The following is a 20,911-nucleotide window of genomic DNA, read 5'->3' on the forward strand; positions in this document are numbered from 1 at the left end:
ATGGCACCCCTGGATGTGGATTTGTGTTTGTCTGTGTATGTACAAGCATGCCTCTCGGTGTGTGTGTATGTGTGTGTGTATCTTTGCAGTGATATCACCAGTTGTGTAACTATTCGCTCTCTTTCTGTGAGTGTGTCATAGCTTGTTTCTGTGTGACCATTCTTTCATTAGTTGTGACTGTGTTTTTGGCATTATCCTTCATGTATGGATACATGTCACTGAAAATTGAATGCTTGTATGTGTGCCTGTTCATCTGTGTGTCCACATTTATACTTTTGCAAACCTAAGAATGCACTAAATGTATCCAGTAACATTTAAAATGGAGTTGGGCTAAGTATTTACAGTCAATGCCTCTAATGGAATATAATATTAATTAAGGAATATCACCTTAGAAACAAACATCTGGCCTACTGAAATAGCCTTGATCAAAACACTAAATCTCTATCAGTCCTAGGGGCAACGTTTTGTAACTTCTGTTGACTTCTGACCTTACAGTGGAAGCATGAACTAAAAACACAAATTCCCTTTGAGCATTAACAGCGTCCCTGTCATCAAGCCAAGCAAATGTTATGTCACCAAGATTCATAAAATCCACTCCAAAACTACTGCATCATATCAAAAATGTATAATGTTATGATGTTTCACAATATAAAAAAACATGTTTTAGTTTTTTTTTTTTTTTTTTTTTAATTCCTAAAAACACTTTTTTTTTGGAGATACTGGATTAGAGAATATAAAATGAAGAGAATGAACCAGTTATGCCACACACAATATCTCCAAAACTCTTGAAAATATGCAAAAAGTGCATGAACTTGTGTGTGTGGGTTAGTGTGTGCTTGTAAGCTACATGTGTGTGTCTGTTTTTTAAACAGGATCCCTGCCTGCAGGATGTGTCTTAGTGCCTTAGTCTCCACTGTCGCCCACTCTCCTAAATAGATCAGGTACATGAATCCCATCTGACACACAAAGAGAAAGGGAGACAGAGGGAGAAAGAGAGCAAAACAAGTTGTGAAAGTAAAATGAGTACCATGTAGCATGTCTTTGTCTTTTTTTCTGTTCTTTCTTTCAGTGCAGCTTTGTAAAATGATTAAAAAAATCACAAGAGCATTGGAGGGACATCAGCAGCTGTTATAGGTGTATAGAGAGCTAATGCAGAGTAAATGGGGAACCTCTGTAATGACTACCAATGCAGGCAGGGATGAATCTTTGCTACCTGTTAAAAATCTAATTTGCTGCCTCGCCGTCTTTACAGGAGGATTAAAAATGGAACAGAATCTGATTTTTCACTGTTTAGATAGCAATGAAGAGATAAGGTCTGTGTCACACAAGTGGAAAAATCTGATTTGAGCAGTCGCTGCAAATCCTGCCAGTGAAGAGATGAGTTCCATTACAAATTCCCTCCCGCGTTTTTTACCATGGATGAGGCATCCAATTCCGTAGTGTCCCACACTCTTCTTTTCATGGAAAATTGGAACATTTTGGGTGATAAGAGGAAGAAAAAGACTTTTGGAGAAATAAATAAACATGACCTAGTCTGTTATGTGAAAGGGAAAGTGTCACTGTCAATTTTCGTTGCACTGGATGTGTGTTTGTGTTTATGTGTGAGAGTCCTTGTGTTTGTGTGAAAGTTACGTGTGTGTCAGTGTGTGAGTGATTGAAAATAACATACACTGCAGCCATTTTCTCTCCTCATGTCTCCACGGACTGATGTTACCGAGCTATCACTCTCCATCACATCACACACACTTCCTTCCTCCTTTTCAGTTTCCTTCTTCCTCCATCTTCATTCAATCTATTGGCATGACATCCACAGTGATCACAGTTGCTAACGATACCGTCTCCCTTAATTTCCATTTGCACATTAAACTTCTGAATTTGAATGAAAGTTCATTATTTGTTGGCAGAGGAGTCAGCTAAAATTTTGAATATCCTTCTGGCTGAATAGGAAATCTTAAATAAGTCTGATTAAGAATCACTATGAATGGTGTTCTGCTACGGATGATTGTTTTTTGAGTTTTCCATTCATTTTTTAGTCATGTCACCCTCAGATAATTCCCAGTGGCAAGTAATTCTGCAAGATTTATAGCTGTTCCCTATTTTATTTTACACAGTAATTATACTTCAGCTATCAGGTATTATATCAAACAAAGCACTGATCATGGTTAATACCGTAATCTTTCCTCTGAATGTAATTTGCTCTTAAAAAGGAGCATTAAAAACATGCACGCACCCTCAGACAATATGAACCTGAGACAATATAACAGGTGGCAACACTTCCAACTCTGATGCCTTGGTACTGTTCTGGAAAATAGTCTCACTGGACAGTCGTGATCAGGGACGTTGGAACTATTTTCTGGGAGGGGGTGCTGTAAATATGCGGAGTGCCCCACAGCGCTATTTAACACAGCTTTGCTGATTGGACTGAGCTATTAATGAGCCCGACCCAAGGCTTTAATTTCAAATAATTTGAGAAGCATACAGCCATTAAGGAAACTAGAAAGTAAGATTTAGATGTTCACACAGCATCTTTATTATTATGACAAAAAAAAAGGTTCATATCAAAGAGGCATAGCCTATGTCACGCTTGCTCATATCAATCATGAAAGCTTAATAAAAAGTCATTAGGAAAATCATACACACTTGAAGGTACAAATATTTGTACCTTCACTTGTACCTGCACTTGAATGAAAAACCACTTCTGAATGAAGGCTGGCTATTCCACTGTATTTCAAAAATAAATTGCGTGACACAAAACAAGAGTCCAAATGAAAATAGGCGAAATAGAAAAACCCTGCAGTTAGCCCAGCTGGTGCATAGAACCTTCAGCATATGTTGTATAAATTTTATTAACATGGGTCAACAGTTTTTCTTTCTAGGTTGCTAAGGAGCCCCTCTTGGCTCAACATGATCCAAACCGCACTGACCTGGCTATTTGTTTACTTAAGGATGCATGAAATGCTTTGAGAAGGAGACAGGCTTATCATTTCTGACAATCACATCACAAGGCTATGAAAGCATATATTCTTTATGGTGTAAGGAAAACTTAAAGACAGAAATGGTACCGATATGAATCGATAGGGGGGACCCCTACTTCCAGTGTCTCTGGTCGTGATGAAGAGTGGGGGAACCAGATTGCATTTCATAGTCATGAGGTCTGGGTTATGACAATGTGATCAAGATGGTACAGTGGGCCAGATTCAAAACATGCTTGAGGGACTACATAACCCATTAACAAATCTACTCCAGATGCCCAGTCAGAGATAGGAACTTAGAGGCTACACTGCTCAACCTGAGGCCGCCTTGATAATAAGCAGTGGACGAATGAATGATTGGATGGATGGACATATGGGCACAGACATTCACACAGTCATTTAGCTTATATTAGGGTTATGTAGAGAATAGGCATAATGTTTGAACTACTTTAGAAAATATTGTATGTGACCATACTGTTGCCTGGCTTAGACATCAGTGTCTTCATGTAAGTGTCAGATGATTGACAAAAGTTTAAACAATGATGTGAAACCACTTAAACTTAAGCACAATGGAAATAAAATGAAACAGTACAAATTTTGTGGCCCTGTGGAAGTTGTTTTTCATACTGTAAAAGAATGAATGAGAGTAAATTGCTTTCTCTGAGGGGAAGAAAATGAATCTTTTCTCCAACAACTATTACTTTTCATCATCTTATACTGTATCGACAATGTGCATTATAAGGAACAGCCTACAGTAAAACTGGCACTTATAACTTATAAATCACTTGCATTGTTATAATTGTAATCCTTCAAATTAAATGTGAGTTATGAAACTGTGAGAAAATAATGTTAGAATGGGCAAACACAAAAACAGCTTGCACTGCATTAAAAAGCGATGGTCACACAGGAGAAGTTGACAGCAGGGACAAATGTTCTCCTGGTGGGCGAGCTCTTGTAATGAAAATAGAGGAGAAGTGCTGAGAAAGAAAATACACAGGCAAAGAAAGAGAGATGAGAGAAAATGAAAAAGAAAGAGAGCATAATTAGGAAAGAAAAAAACATTGTCCCAGGTTTCATTTCAGTTTTGGGGTAAACATTGCTACTTCTAGACTCAAGTGTCTTTTCCTGCCTGCCCTACCTCCCTCCCAATATGGAGGGGAAGTGTGCTTCACTGTCGCTGCTCAAACCCAACCCTACAGACATGTTAGTGTTACTGGAAAAGGAAGATAAAAGACACAGTATAATGTAGAGAGAAATATCAGTGGCACATATGAGAGAGGTTTAATATTGAAAAGTTAAAATGAATATAATGTGACAAGAGTAAAGAAAGAAACTAGAACAGAGACAGAGTTGGACTGACAGAAAGAGAAATTCTTCACTACATACTTGGCCCATGTGGTTTGGGAATAAATAATCAATCCTCGATGCCGGTTGACCAGTGTTGGGTTATTATAAACCAGGTTATTATTACAGTACTTGCAGGTGGGTGATACCATAGAAAAAAAACACAGCAGATGCATAATGAAGCCAATGCAACAGTCTCAAAAGCCACATTTCCTCTCATACATGGTTTCTCATTGGAAAACAATCTTGGGTGAGAAAATGTAATGTTTTTTCTTTAGAAAGAGTGAAGCTCTCAAAAGCATTTTTCCTACCACTTCTTACGTTTTTCTTGGTTACCACACACAGCACTGATGGATGCCTATCTGCATGATTTTCTGTACCCCTGGCTTCAAAATGCATTTTCAGGAATGAAACGGTCCTTGCTTCAAAGAAGAACAGCATCCAATGTTAGTTTTGATGCTTAAAGTGACCTTTGTTGACGGTTTTCTAATAAGCAGCCCCTCCTGGTCTTCTAGTGTGAATAATGAATGTCCCCTCTAACTTATGAATTTACTCTGGATGGTTTACAAGTGTCTGACTTTCAATGGAGACCTTGCATTGCAGCCCATCTCCTCCTAGCAGTCATATGGGCAAATGATTATTTTGTCGCTAAAGCAGAAGGACTAGTCACACTCAACTTGCCAAGTTCAAGTTTTCTTTCCAAAGCCTAAGAATGAGACAGAAACATACCAATAGAGCTGTTAGAAGAATAAAACATGAAGAGCAGATGTTTCCCCTAACCAGAGTGATCACTCTAACTTTGTATTTAGCATTTCTTTCTCTCTGCTCACTGTTTCTGTCTTACCTTCATTTTCATACTGTCATGCTATTTAGGTATCATCATAGTCTGATGATATTTCAGACCGTTTAGCCCTCCTACAGTCTGTTAAGATTGTGAGCAGAAACTAGGGTGAGAGAAAGGTCTAAAAAATCTCCCTCATTACAGCTTTATGACCCAGGACCACTGTCCTGTCTGCAAGTTACTAAATCAATGTGAAATTTCAGCATCTATATTTCATTTAGATCTGGGGAACTGTGATCAGGCTCAGGTCAAATGTCCATACTTCAGCTGCTCATATGGATTGGAGAAGCAGAAAGAAATTAGAGTGGAAAATGTACAGGGGTGTGCCAGAGGCTACTGGCCTGAAACATAAATCACTGTGCTTTCCTTTGACTGAGCAATAGGCTCAATAGGTTTGACTCTTTAGGCTCAATTAAATGGGAGTTATCCTCTCCGAATGAGCTGCTGTATGTTTTTTTTATTTCCAAAACTGTCATTCCAGGTGTTTGGAATGTGTATTATCTAATCTGACACAAAATTGTGGCTTAAACACTTGTTAATTGACCAATTTCAAACTTTTGACTACAAGCTTACAAATACTCCACTAGTGTATCTTAAGATTACTTTTGGGAGGAATAGAAAAAATCCCCCTCAAACCCTATAAATAGTCCTTGTCAAAAAAGGTAAGATGGGATGAAAGCCTTGGTTTGGCTCAGCTTGTCTCATTTTAGTTATAAAAAGTATGATTTTCAGGGTCTGCTAGAAGATTTTTCGACTGGCTGAATGCATGGAACCACATGGGACTACCTTTCATGAAGTCTCAGCTTTCTCAGCTGGATTCCGTTCTACATTAGCACATCCTCCCTTCTGTTCCTCTCTTCCCATAAGTGAGCTCTCTGGTGAAGACTTTCAGACACACAGAAAAAAAGGGCCCCTCTGCTCCTCTGTGTGAGAGCAATTCGTTAAAGGCAGGGAACAGGGTAATTAGAAGTGGATTGGCCCTCTCAGCTGGGACAGTCCTGCCAACTTCCTCTCATTTCGTCACTGCAACTGAGTAGAGTAGCAAAAGTTTTGAGCAGTGTAAGCAGCACAGAGACCACCAATATTGCCTAAAATGATATTACATTTAAAATTGTATAGCTCTATAAATATACTTTTATTTTCCATATTCCATACATATGGAAAGTTTTCTTTGGAAAGTTTTTCTTTTTATGGAAAGACTTTTCTTTCTGTGGAAAGACTTTGCTGTAATTGTTTGTTTGGATCAGAGGGGTAGTGTTGACACAGAGTACTGAATAGCAGTATATAATGCAAATCCTTCTACTTTCCTGTTTATGATATTTTATGACCTTCTGCACCAAACTGTGTTACAAAAGTGCTGTCCAAGGTGCTGATCCTAGGATGACAAGGGATGTGGGAGATGTCCAGGGTACTCTGTGCACTGAAGGGCATAGTTTCACACATTCTAAACACTGATTTTATTTTGGTAGTAAACTATTTCATTTGTTTGTTTATCTGGGCAACAATATTATGGTAATGTCTTTTCATCTTGGTCATCTCTGACCAAGTTAAAGAGGATATATATTTCAGGGAAGGTTAGACAGTATAGAGAAAAACGACTGCTTTTACATTTTATTCTAACAATTACAGTACGTTTCTGTGAGAGGGATGCTCACACATTTATTATGTGATCTGGCAACTGGCTCTAGCACCAAAACATAACAATGGACACAACATTGGAATAGAAGTTGCACTGAAGGAAGGTATATTGAAATAAATGAATACCAGGCATCATAAAGGTCCACTGCAGCAGGATGGAGAGAGAGAAAGCAGAACAAAGTTCCTGCCTATGAATGCTCAGCCCTTGGGCCTGCACAAGTGCCTGGTAATCAGGTGATCAGACTGGAGCTGTGGACAGGAAATGCTAAAACAAAAACAGGACATCACTCATTTCAAACCAATAAATAAAATAAATAAAAATAAAATAAAATAAAATAAATAAAATTCTTGGCTCTATTTTGAGAGGTACTGAATTAGTGCACTTCCTCTTGATTGTATTACTCAAGACATTAAATTGGCTGCCAGAGAATGACTGAGGGGGAAGCTATGAGACAAAGTCAAATCAAACTATGTGTTCAACATCGTTTGGGAAATATCACTAAGAAATGAATCTTTACTCATCTTAGTCAGACAAAATCATACCAGAACGTGCAAATGTGCATGTCTTTAACTTGTCAGAAGATAACACATTAGCCTTGAGATATTTTTTTTATTCACATAATTTTTTGTTTTATGGCCCGCAGCTCGATATACCCACTAATGCAAACAGACTGTAAAACATATTGTTTATTCTATAGAATAGACAATCTGCACAAACACACTCATATGCTAGATAGCCAAAGGCTAAACTTAAGCAGACAGGGTGCTATATATATTCACAGTAAACACCGTTAAGATGTGAAACAATCCTCTATCAGACAATGTTTTGCCTTTAACCTCGCTCTCGGGACAGACATGTTTAATGTTGGTTATGTATGCGTGTGTTTGTTAGCAGTGTCTGTGATCTGTCTTAACTTAAGAGTTGGAAAGAGGACAGGGTAAGCACATAGCCAGTAGCTACAGTATGTCAGCATTAATAACACCACAGAAGAAGAGAGAGAGAGAGAGGGAAACATACATACACAGACGCACACTCTGCAGGGCCCTGTGCGTGTGAGGGTTGGAGATAATCAACCTTCATAAGGTTCAGTGGAAGATGAGCACTGACCCTATTTCACCTGGCCTTCTCTCTTCAGCTTCCTCCTCCTCTCTCTGCCTCAGAAGAGCTTACACAGGTCTTTTGTAACACTTGAGGGATACTTGCTCCTACTGCTGGATCTCAGTTTCCCTGTCACTTAGCCAACACTTTGCTCCTGTGTTGAATTTTTTATCAGCAACAAATTTTCTTTGGAAATGGGAAATGCTGGCTCGCACTTTTCACTGCTGTTTGGCATGCTGGATATTCACTCACAACATCTGCCTAAGCTACACGTGCTCACACGTGTGTAAGCGAGGGTGAGCCTGATTGTTGGTGTGTGGTGTCTTTTGGGAATTTTTCTGCCTTTCCTTCCTCCTCTTCCTCCTGTCTTGTCCTCTTTTCATTTTCAGGATAAGAGCACATGCAGTGGCTACAAGTAGGAGTGACGTGAGACATTTTGCCACATGACATCCTTTCAAGTTTAATTAGATGAATAATGTTATTGTGGGAGACACACTGTTTCCTTCCCTCAAAATCTTCATCTCTTGACATCCTATGTCCTTGTAGGACAAATATAATATGATGTAAACCCAAGTGAAATTGTTTCATTCTTGTGTTTTATTGACAACTACAGTGGCTACAGATGCTTTAACAAAACTATATGTTGCTACATCGCTATAATTAAAGGTCATATCAGACTTTCTGTGATTTTAACTCCTACTTGTCTGCATATTCAGGTGATGCAGGCAATACTTTTAAACATCTAATCAGATTTAATCTGATCCAAATTAGAAGGCTTGTCTGTTTTTCCATTTCTTTCTGCTTCCGTCATATTCAAAATGCTCCTCTTCCACCATTTCTGCCCTCTGTTCTTGCCATCTTCACACACTCCTTTCCTTCTCTCTTCAGCCACTGGTCTTTGGCTCCTCTGGGTTACGAGTGTAACACTCGCCTCCAGTCCCCTTCTCTCTGTGACCTTGCTTTCCTTTTCCGTTCATCCATCTGCCAGTCTCTCTACCTTTTCCCTTTACACCTCCAGCTCGCAGTACATGACTCTTCCCACCTCCAATTCTCTTCCCTCCCCTTCTGACACTCTTCCCGTCTCTCTCCTGCTCGTCCTGTCATTACATTTGTATCCATTTCATTCCCTTCCCTTGTCTCCCCTTCCCTTTCTTGCTCCCCCAGTGTTTCAGATGTATGATTCATGGTTCCAGCGCTATGACTGAGACATGAATATTTTACTAGAACCAAATATAATTTTTCAGGAGAAAAGAAAATGGGGGATGGGGGAAAAGAGTACTGAGGGAAGGAATGGGAGTGAAAGGGGATGAAGCTAAATAAATCTGAGCGAGTTGGGTAAAAAAAGGAGGGTGGTATCTTTTAATGTTACCCTAAAATATGCAGCTGTCATGTACCACATGTAGTTTGTGACCAACATCTTTTTGTCCATTCAAATCACATTGGAAGGAAACAATCTAAAATACAGTTTTTATAAAGCTGATTTTTTACAAGGTTTTAACCAAACAGTAAAGTAGTGATAATCCGTAAGGGGGACAGTTTGTTCCAGCTGTGAGAAAAAGATGCCCGCAAGGGAGCTTTATGACTGACTGACATTGCTCTGGTGTGCATACCTTTGCAGTCATTTAAAATGCTCAAGATGAAATGCATTTCCTTGTTCCCCATACATCAGTATGAAAACAACGTACTGTATTTCCTCAAATAAAGGACAGTAGTCAATTAAAAGCCAGGTCTCTGATAATGGCCAGGGGCATGGTCACCATGAACACATAAAGGTTGACCCCAAAAACAGGCTGGGAAAAAAACAAGGATGAATAAACTCCTGGTGCCTGTCATTCAATGTGCATGCCAGATGAGCATAAATAGTAGTTACCTGGATGTAACGCCACCAAACACATGCGTAGCCCTCTAGTTGCCCGTCACAGAGAGGGTAGGGGGACGGAGGTGATGTTATATCATTTCAGTATGGGGATAAAGGCACATATTTTAATAATAATGACAGCAGCAACACTGCATGAGCATGGGTAACCAGGGTAACTTGACTAAGCCGGCATGATCTTTCCCTAATCCTGACCAAGAGTTTTTCGTGCCTAAACCTAACCAGACCTTAACCACAGTGTTGTCACATCATAAAACATCATTATTTTGTACAATGTGTACAATGAAGAAACAATGCATACAAATCTTGTGAGAATATCCCAAATCTAGGGTAACCATCCAGACATGACCATGCTACAGCTAAGTGGTACACTGGCAAAACATTCTGGGTGGAACTCAAGCACTAGAATTACTGTTCCACATGTCGGAGTAAGTGGATTACTGGTAATGCAGTAACAAACATTTAACATCAAACAAGGAGGCTTCATACTAAAATATGAGCAAATACACTTATCAAACAGAGGGAATTAGAAATAAAGGCCTCTCTCTAATATAATCCTGCTTCCAAGAAAGGCCTGGTACCCTCTGCAGTTGAGGTAATTAAAGGCTCTGGCCACTATTGAGGAAATACAGTATTCCTCTCATGTCGTGAAGTCTTCAAAACAGCAGAAAGATCTGCATCTGCATTGCGTACTGATCTCTTCATCATCTCGCTGTGGATTTTTGTATAAATGCAATTTCACATACAGAATGTTTGAATTTTTATTTCCGTAAACATTTCTTTTGACTTAACAATTATATTTGTATTTTGATTTCTGCCACATTCTGACACAGTCTTTGTGTCACAAGAAAAGTTAAATAATTCAGTAAATCACTATATAAGTAAATAACAGCATTGTTTAACTGGCACAAAACTGAAATAAACAGTGGTAATTTAGAATTTAAAACAAAATTTAATTGACAACAGTTTACAACTTTTAGTCACACAATGATTTTTCCTTATGGATACTTTTGGTTAGTGTTGAATTATGTCTTGACACCATTGCACAAGTGATGTCTTCAGCACCTTCATAGCCATATTCTCTTGTTTCATTTTAACAGAAGTGCATAAATGAGGGCTTGACATGTGATCCATGCCTTGGGGATTCAAAATTCTAACTTTCACAGAAGTACAGTATATGCACATAATTGGATTCCTGAAGAAACCAGACATTTTTTCTTGCTATGTATCTTTCCCCTGTAATGGTGTGGTGTTGTAGGTTTGCGGCTCAGATAGTGAGAGAAGAGATGTCAACAGGGAACAGAGTGACTGACAGTTAATGGGGAGATAGATGATCATCAGCCTATAGAGAACAGATTTTAGCAGGAGATAACTACACACACACACATACACACACACACACACACACACACACACACACACACACACATATACACTGTGTGTGAACATGACTGTGAACATAATTTGGACTTCGGTACCACTGTGTTTCTGTGCTTGTACTGTATGTGTGACAGATAAAGCTTCTCCCTACATCATTTGAGCCAGTGTAACATACCTTTTGACGTGCCTAAGCTTTCTCAGTTGCTCTCACTTTCCTTCTCCCTCCCCAGTATTTCTTTTTATCTTTCACAGCAATCATTTCTCCTTTGTTGATTCAAACTTAATGTTCTCTTCTGCTCTGTGCAGTAGTGGCTGTTTAGCCAAGTGGAGGTCATTGTCTGATTTATCTAAGGTCAGGCTCTGCTTGGCCTGCATGACACTCCAGACCTGGGTCACACAGCATTTATCTTTGTTTTCTGTCCACTTGAGGTGCCAAATATGTAGATTTTGCCACTCTCTCTCTCTCTGGTGTTATATTTATCTTAGAGGGTCAGTGCTCCCAAATCACAATAAAACACATTTTCCCACTTACATTCAGTTATTTTCAGGCATTCAGTTTTGGTTGTATTTACTCAGGTTATGCAATATCTTTGCTACCTCAGCAACAATAAAAGTGAATTGAATTTTGTTTGATTCGCTCAAAACACAAAAAATAAAATTTGACAATTTTAATCGTAGTGTGTTTTATCAGCAACAGAACAACAGCAAGGTGAAAAAAATTCACTCATGCAAGACAAGGTGCTTTGTCATTTTTTTTGCAGTTAGAACTTGTCTGTTGTGGCAAGCCCCACTTGTCTGTTACTCTAATCTTGAATTTGAAATGATTGGCTGTAGCATGGTACATAAGATACAGAAGATACACACGACTCTTACCTCTGTTGTATCAAATTCTAATGCTGACAGGACTGGACGCCAACTGCTGTTGTTCAAGCCTAATATTATTATTAACTCAACTCTTATCAACTAGTGTTATGTCAAACTATTGTTGTATATACTTTTTTTGTGCATATAATGAATATTTAGAGTCAGTTTAGATTTATAGTCATGTAGTTTTATAGTGAAGGCACTGTGGCCATGATTGTCCTCCAAATGAGCGGTCCTTTCTGCACCATAGCTCCAAAGGTGCTAAAATAGAAAATCATTACCGATAAGAAAAAACATAAAACATGTCACATAGTGTTTAATGCTCTATTAGACTAGCTGGCTCCGTACAGGTGTGTGTGCCATGGTTATAAATTTATTACATGCTACAAGTCTGACTTTCTCCTTCCTTTCAGTCTACTTTGTACACTCGTCTGTTACTATCTTTTAGTTGACCGTAGCAGCTAACACTGAATGTGTTAGCTTAAAGACTCAATGTGTGGAATTGCTGATTTTGGTGATACCTAGTGGTGTGAAAAACAAACAAACAAAAAAAAACATATTTTTTCCATCAGACTATTGTTTTCAGGGTCAAGAATGAACTTCTATGCTTAATGTTTTAAGTTAAGACAAATGAGAAGTCTAAAAGCTGGATGTTCATGGAAGTTTTTTTGGCCCCAGTCCCAGTCAGAGTTCTTTAATATTGGGTATCTGCCAATACAGAGTCCGATATGATACTTATACTTCTTCATCTAAATGTTGATTAAATATGTACGTGGCACACCCACTAAATTTGGCGCACCTAATTTTTCATATAATTTCATAAGCTTCTTGCTTGATCCACATACTGGAGGTCCTGTTTCAAAATTATTAAGTTTATAAATTATAAATATGATATGAATGAAAGTTTAACTGGGAAAATGTGAATCTTGAAATTGACGTAACATGAGTTTCTAAAGGATCTTTAGCTGGGTACAGACACCAGCTGCAGAGAGAACTTTAACCAGACAACAGCAATGTTTAATTTTGGCCTTTCATCAAGTTGCTGCTGGAGTCAACATTAATTAGTGACAGCTGATATGACCTGCCACCACCCCGTTTGTCATTTCAACCACAAAAGTAACAGTCAACGTAGGCTGAAATTGAGAATTTGTTACGTGATATCTGCATATTTTGTACATTACTCTTTACTAATAAGGAAAGAGGAAAGATAAAAGTTTTGAGAGTCAGTGAATCTGTCTGAATTTTACCAGTCCATCAGAGTCACTTGCACTGGTGCACCCTTAATTGCCACATGTATATGCTGCAGCACTACCACAATTACAAGATGAGAATGCATAAACAATATAAGCATGAAATAACATGCAGAGCTGCTTTCCGCAGCTACTCTGACCTCAGAGAAGGAAACATTAAGACTCAAATTAGGTAGTGAACAGCAAAGGGGAAAAGAGGGGGATGATGGCAGGGAGGTGTTTGAAATAAAGAGAGTGATGAGACATAGAGGGAAAACAGGATGAGGGTGAAGGAAGCAAGGTTGGCAGAAATAAGCGAGGCAGAGAAATACAGTAAGGTTAGACAGAAAAACTGATGTATATGATGCAAAAATAGTAAAAACCCCTTAGTGAATGCACTGAAAGCTGTTCTGTATACTTCTGTTTTAGCAAGTTACCTGTACCTTGCAAAACTTGCATTTTAATCCAACTTCAATACTGTACAGTAGTGATTTTACCATCAAAAGCTATTTAAAGCAGTTAATGCTGTATTTCAACATTTTGTATTGTAATACTCTCATTAATGATTGCTTTTCATGAAAAAACATACATAAGTTGTAAAAAATACAGTCTCTGGGCTCACATTGCTTAACTCTGATGGAGTTAAACAATATTTGCAATTAGTATTGGACCAGATTCGGTTCTCTGCCCATATGATTAGATTTAGGTTTGACAGCTTGATGAGTTGTGGGAATTCAGCAAAACTGGACTCCTTTTTTGTAAAGGTCAGCCATGATCAAAGAGTGAAAAGAACCTTGAGGAAGAAAGCAAGTGAGACGAGGATGGAATAAGTGAGGGATGGCTAGTGACAGGAGATTAAGGGAGGGAGATATTAGAAGAAAATATGAAGAGGATACAGGGATAATACATACACCAAGGTGGGTCAAAGAGAAAAAACAAGAGAGGAGTAAAAAGGGAGAACTTAAAGGGGACCTATTATTATAATGCAGATGGTTGTTCTCTGGGCCAATTTCATCTAGTCATAATAATGATTTGCTGCTTACACCCATAGAAGCCAGGGCTGGTGGGAGGAGATATTAAGAAAAAGAAGAAAATGGCCCAACATATCCACTACCCTGCCTCTCACATTAACAAACATATGGAACCTTTTCCATTATATATATGACTGCTTTTTCAGTCATATATATAATGTTACAATGTCAGATGTTCATATTAAATGTGGCCAAGGTGTCAAATAATGAGATAAACTTATGTAGAAGTGATCCCTGTGAACAAAAAGCTCAGGTTTCAGACTGCTCTACACACTTGGTTTTGCGTTTTTTTTTTTTCTACTTTGAGCCTGATCCGATGTCGGCTCATAGTGGATTTCTTAATATGGTCATCTGCTCCACGCACAGCATGCCAGTTCACTGCTCCACTCCGCTAACATTATGGCATTTTTCATGGTTTTGGAGGTTTTCGAGTCGTGCTGGCACGCTGTGAGTGTTTTTCCATTACACAGCATGGCAAAGTAAAATAAGTTGTTTACCTGTTGCAGTTATTTAGTTATTTAAAAGCTTTTAATATGAAGCGACAAAAGCAGGAAATGTTCTGTTCTGACACGGCTGCCCCTCAGCAGGTTTCCAGAAAGCTGGCCAATCAGAACAGAGTGGACTCATCAGGAGGGGGGCCTTAAAGAGACAGGAGCTAAGACTGCCTGTTAAGAGGCAGAGGCTGAACCGAGGGGCTGTATAAGGGGCCAGTATAAGATAAATAAGGAGTTTTTTGAACTATGAATCATGCAAAGCTACTCTAGTGGAGGCCCTGAATAAAAATATAGAGCTGGACATTAGCATAATATGCCCTCTTTAAGGGGTAACTGAAAAATATATACAAACAGGATGTGGAAAAGAAAGCGATGTCGGCTGGGAGACAAGAAGTGCAGACAGAGGGAGCTAGACACAGAAAGCAAGAAAGAGAATCGAGGGGGAAATGTTAAACATTAAATTGGGTTTTGGTGAGAACATCTATAATCCGTCTTTTTGTCAGTTGAATTATGCCAGAATTGCAGGATTCTATTTTACTTCCCCTAATCTGTCTCCAACCAAATAATAAACTGTCTGCCAGTACAGGTTCGCATCCGCTGCTTCTAGCACTGTCTCATGTTAGATAACGCCGCACAATAGGGTTGACAAATAGGACTTGTTTTTTACATACGCTCATGCAGGGAGAAATACTTCTGAATTCTACTTAGTTCAGATCATGTCCTAGCTGTTTGATATCTCTTCCATAGCAACAAAAACAGAAGGTGGAAAAACAGCAACTAAGAAGAAGCAGATGAAGGCAGAGATGAAGGGACGATGTGTGTGTGTGTGTGACTGTCTAGGTTGCGGCGTGTGGGTGCTCTGCATATACATGACATGATCTCTGGTTAACACAGAGATTACACAGCGACTTAGCCTGCTTTGCCACTGTGACCCTGCTAAGCCATGCTAACTCTAATAGCTAATAACAATTATACGCCAGCTGCCTGCCAGCCTCAAACTGTGCATGGCTGAGTTTATGTTTATGTGTGTGTCAACTTTCACTCCTCCTTTCTATCACTCCCTTGAATCCACTTTTTGCAACCTCAAAGCATCTGACCACATGCTCTCTCTCTTGCTTTAATTCATCTCTGCCTACAAGAATCTGATTTTCTATTCCTCTACCTTCCTATCCCTTTTTCCCATTTCTCATAATCACTCCATCTGACTCTCTCTTTCCCCTTATTCATCTTTCTCTTGTTGTTCTCCTTCTCAGCATCACTCTACCCCCCCGCTCCTCCAGCAGGGGTGTCATGCCTTCTCTGGCACGTGAGCCCGAAGCCCAGATGTCTGCATTGGCTGCAGCTGGAAACTAGGTCATGTTGAGAGAGAGGGAGAGAGAGACGAGAAGATGGGACAAGAGGCAAGGAAAGTGAAAAGGAAATGGAGAGTGGGATAGGAGAAGTGCAGGGCAAAAGCAGAGGGAAGAAGAGGAGTGAGGTGAGAGGAGCACCAGACAAGACGAAAGTGCAAGAAGTAAGAGGGAGAAGAAGAAGAGGGTGAGAGGAGTGAGAGAAGATAGAGGCAGTTGGATGAGTGGGGAAGATAGTTCTTTCTTGGGGAGGAAAATGGGGGTGGTGAGAGGGTCCACAATCGAGAGGAAACCAAATGTAAGGAAAAATGCTAACATGGGGGAGATAGGAAAGTTAAAGCTGGTATTCATAATTAAAATGTCCATGCTGGCATATTGTACAAAGTATGGCTGTTTGTTAGGGTTTATCCTTTGTACAGCAGTTCCATGTTTGCATAATATTCTGATTTCATGAGCTCCAAGGCAAATGAATCTCTTGTCAAATCTTTTGTTTCCTCAATTTTTTATTAGCAAAAAACAATTAGCTTTGCTGTTTAAAAATGTACATTCATTTAAAAAGGCAATGCCCTGCGGCAATAATGTAACTTTTAACAAAAATTAAGCAAACCTGAAATAAACTGTGATGGATTACACAACTTAAGCAAGTTTCAAGTTGTCCAGTTGATTTACATGATGTATAAGTAGTATATAGTATATGCATGCTGAATGATGAATGGAAACCAATGGCTGCCTGGCACTGTAAGAAAAACACAGTCAAAAAATGTGAAAACAGTGAGTGTATCTATTTAAAAATGGTTGCCAAACCAAACATATACAAAGTATGCATGGTTTGTAGTAAAACTTGAAACAACCCTGGTATGGTAATTTAATTTCACTGGACCAGCAGAGGCAGACTGTGGCTAATTAGAAACATGACACACACACTCCTCTTTGTCCATGATGAAGGGCAGGCAGCTTAAAGAGCCATAACAAAGGGAACAATATGTCACTGCCTGCTGCTTAGTGCGCCCAGCTTTGTGTGTCAGCGTCTGTTGGCATTAGAATACAAGTCAATCACTCATTGAATACAATGAACATGACAGGGAATTTACTTAGTTAATGCTGATACATTACAACACAATAACACAGGACTGATAAACTAGGTCCTGAATTAATGTAAATTATACACTATGCAAATTCATAAGCACCTTATTTGAGTAGATGACAAGCATTTTTAGGCCAGCAATTACCCTAACAGAAGCACAGCCCAAACTGACAACCATATCCTTCTACTGTATACATACAGTATGTGCAGTGTAATTGACAATGACTGTAAGACAAGTGTTTCATTTATTTGTATTATACACAGATCACAATATCAGAATCTTGGCCTTATTAAATGGACGCTGAACTACAGTATACATTTTATAAATTAAAATGTATACATACAGCTTATACATTTATATACAGTATACCTACTCTATATAAATACAGAAGCTTGAGGGTGATATATCTCCATTCATAGCCACTCAATGCCATAAAAGTTTTTAAAGAATCTGTAAATACTGTGTATAGGTAAACAAAAAAATTAGATGATTGTTTCATCTAGGCACTGTGTTAAGTTGAAAGTGGATAAACAGACGTGATCTATTTTAAGTCTAGGAGAAACTGAGGTAAGCACTCATCTTTTCCAATTAAATTTGAGATTGTGCCCTAACAAGTGTTTCAACATTATATTTCATGTCTTTATCACACTTATTTTCAGTAACACACCCTGTGACATACAGAACCATGTTGCCTGCAATGGAGGGTTGGAGCTATGCTAATAAAAGAACTATCCAATCAGTTAAACATGCTTCAGTTTAGCTTCAGTTGTTGTTAAAACCAGTGTTTCTCCATTTTCAAACTTAAGAGGTTACGAATGGCCCAGTTACTTGCTGGTTGTTGTCATATTAAATTGATTCTATTGTATTATGTTCAGGCAGACTATAGCAAAGGCCTCCATTGTAGGATTTGTTTGGCAATATTACACAGAATGGGTGTTATCTGCCATCTGCTATGGATCAGGTTTCACCTGGCCATGCAACAAATGTGATCTCTGAAATATTGAATACACATATACAGTATTATTTATTAAAGCAGTTAAGAGACCCAACGTACATTTCACAATAGCAGAGTATGAATACAGTAACAATGTATTAAATAAAAAATATATAGATTTCAGCTTCAAAAGTCAAATTTGACCTTTGAAAGTTTATAATAGCTGTTTAGTGTGTTAGAATTAGAGAGATGGTGACTCTTTTGCATCATTTGTGGAGGTCAACGTTTTTATATATATTCCATAAAATTACAATCATACAGTTGTCTGCAGCCACATACACACTCAATCACTCACACACAGGCACAAACCGCCACTACACACATGCAGACCCACACACATTTAAGCAACCTATTACATTGATAGATTGCTGTGGTAGTGAGGATGTCTATGCATCCTCCGGCATTATTCAGAGTAGCACTGACTCTGAAGATCCACACACTTCATCATCATCACAACCATTTATATAGGCTCCTTAAATGACTCCATTTATGCACAGAAATACACTCCCACACATACACACACACACTGGGCCTCAGTTATGCACATATCAAACTCACACTTAAATTCAAAATACATACAGTAGTCTTAAATATATAAACTGACATATGCACACACCTGTGCATACAAATTACACAGGCATATGCATTTGTGTTCACACTGCTTATGAACACAGGTGGTCACAAATCACACACACGATTGCATACTAGCACAAACATAGTGTCCATACTAAGGGCTCAGTTGCACCAGCGTTTACAACAGCAACATTTCAGACCAAAATCAAACCATTTCTGCTGCAAATTCAGTTGATTTGTCACTTTATGCAGTACTTTTGGTTCAGCTATTCTGAATTTTGACAAATTTGTGCAATTGATCATTTTAATTTATACTGTACCCTGCTCTGCTGAATGAGAGGCAATGTTTATAGAGCTTTCCACTCATATTAATTTTTTACCACAAATAAACTACAACCACTGCATGGCCTATTAGTAGTTACCATGTCAAGAGGCTTTCAGCACATTTTGCAAGGACTTGTGAATCATTTCCAGTGTGCCTCTTTCTGACTGAGACGAGATTGCCAATCATTTCTTCACCAGAATACACTCATGACTTAAATATTAGATGTGTATTTTGTTTCATCTGGAAGCTATTAAGGGGAGGTTATGTTATGGTGCAGGGATTTACAGCATCATTTTAAATTGCACACGATGTAGCAGTATATAAGAACATTTTTCCATTTCACTGATTATCAGTACTTGGCATGGTTACATTATGCTTCTTATTTATACCTCTTTACTGATATGTGTCCCATGTTACTATCAGTCCAAATCTTTCAGTGTTAATTGTCTGTGTTGTTACATATTCATTAGTCTGTCTAAAGCTGCAGATTGTATGTGCAAAAACCCCCAAAACAAAACAAAAAAAACAACTCTCTAATGAGTATTGGGGTCATTACCTTGCAAGGCAGCTGGATTCACATCACAAGATAACATGTGAATCCATCTTGTCAGGCTTCAAATTATGTGCTGGTGTAACCCAGGTTAAATAATCTTTGCATGTAAATTAACCTCAATAAGGAAAAGTGCTACATAGAAAACTGTTCAGTCATAAAAAATAGAAAACAGAAAATAACCTGTCAGAATGAAAAAGAATAGAAGATAAAGATATGTGATAGATGCACATTAAGGAAAAATAAACGAACAACTTGATCTGAAAAGATAAATCTTTTTTTTCCTTTATTAGTGTTTGATTTCAGATGATTCTAAACATTTTACATGTGAATTTGAGAGGCTTGCTCTGTCAGCCAATCAGGTATCAGTTACATCTAGTGTGCTGACAAAACCTATGCCAGAGTTTCACTTCCTGTTTTGAGTCACAGCAAGGAAGAGGGTAGCCACCGTGACAAGCGTCAACTGTTAATCTTGGATAAAAGTTTAAAAAGGAAGTTGATTAAGGGTAGCTAAATCAGCCCGAGTACTGTGTGAGTGCGACAAGAGAGTCCTATCGTTGCTGGTTACTGAGAAATAGCCGCATTGGTGAGATATGTTTTGACTGTTGTGGCGCTAGCCGCTAATGCTAACAGGCGCTAGCCGTTAATGCTAGCAAATACAAGGGCAAATGCCATTTGCTTGTGCTAAAAGTATTAGCTACGCTATTTCAAAATGGAAATATAATTTTGTACAGTGAAATACATAAACTTATCTGATGCATTCAATGTTAGCACATCTGTTATACACTTAATGTTTATTTTCGTTGTTTTAGCACCTTAACCTGTGCCTTTTAGCCACACTGAGCTGCACCTTTGCTAGTTGTTAAAATGTTTTGTGTAAGTGACTATAGGCCGCCATTGCATGGTGCAGGGCACAAAAGCACATGTTTTTAAGTGTTGGTGTAGACATTTTATACCAATTACCATGTGAAAGGGAGTGTTTTGGTATTCTTTCTAATTGTGAGTTTAGAGGTTATTTTAGTAACCACAGTTCTATGAGAACTCAGGAACTTGAGACTACTATGCTGTTTATGATGGGATTTTACAATTACTAATGTCTCATTAGTTCTGATATTATCCTTTAAGTAATATAGACTATAATGAGAGAATCTGATTAGATGTATTCTAGCTTTTATTTTATGGTCCACTATGTCAGATTAGAAGCTTGAATGTGAGTTCTGACCTTGCCCACTATAGGTCAGACTTTTGGACCTACCTGGAGTTTGAG

This window comes from Thunnus thynnus, chromosome 17 (genome assembly GCF_963924715.1).
Source record: "Thunnus thynnus chromosome 17, fThuThy2.1, whole genome shotgun sequence".
In the NCBI taxonomy this organism is placed as follows: Eukaryota; Metazoa; Chordata; class Actinopteri; order Scombriformes; family Scombridae; genus Thunnus; species Thunnus thynnus.